Source organism: Lactuca virosa, chromosome 4, assembly GCF_052849685.1.
Source record: "Lactuca virosa cultivar CGN04683 chromosome 4, Lactuca_virosa_CGN04683_v6, whole genome shotgun sequence".
NCBI classification, from domain to species: Eukaryota; Viridiplantae; Streptophyta; class Magnoliopsida; order Asterales; family Asteraceae; genus Lactuca; species Lactuca virosa.
The window spans coordinates 363425137-363425849 of record NC_136429.1 but is presented as its reverse complement, the minus strand read 5'-3'; the positions used below and the strand labels follow the sequence as shown (position 1 = coordinate 363425849).

Genomic DNA, 713 nt, shown 5'->3' with positions numbered 1-713 from the left:
AACATCGATGAAGTTCCCATGGGAGAATGGAAGAAGAGAATACGTGACGATACCGGCCCGGGACTTGTGCAACCTGCAATTCCTGCTACCGCCACTTTCGAACTAAAGGGCCACATACTTGCTCAACTCAAGGAAATTCCCTTCTACGGAAAAGACCACGAAGATGCCTATAAACACTTGGATGAAGTCAATGATGTAGCTGATTATTTTAATGTTCCAAATGTGCCTCGCGAAACCCAGCTGCTTCGTATGCTTCCAGTTACATTCAAAGGTGCTGCAAAGGATTGGCTCAAGTCACTCCCTCCCGGATCCATCACTACATGGGCTAAGATGAAAGAAGAATTTATTGACCAGTTTTGCCCACCTTCGAAAATAGCCAAGTTGAAGAAAGCTATTGAAAACTTTGAATAACAAGCTGGAGAGTCCCTTTATGAGGCATGGGAGAGATACAAAAGTCTACTAAGGAATTGCCCACATCATGATCTTAATAGCCAACAAGAAGTCTCCATTTTCTATGATGGAGTCAATGTAACAACTAGGCATCTCCTTGACTCGCAAGGACCCCTCACAAAGAAGGCACCCCCGGTGATCAAAGAACTAATTGAAGAATTCTCTAAGCACTCTAGAGAATACCATAACCCAAGGAATGACTTGACTCGAGGGGCGGTGAATTCCATTACCGATGACATGGCAGCAATGATGGCAAAGTTGGA

General features: G+C 44.3%; 1 non-coding gene across 1 annotated transcript; it reads right to left on the bottom strand.

The window, feature by feature from the left end:
• Window positions 1-378: 378 nt before the first annotated feature.
• On the bottom strand, window positions 379-485 carry LOC145110399 (small nucleolar RNA R71). The gene has a single exon (XR_013709779.1). It is a non-coding gene; the product is annotated as a small nucleolar RNA R71 (small nucleolar RNA).
• Window positions 486-713: the final 228 nt, after the last annotated feature.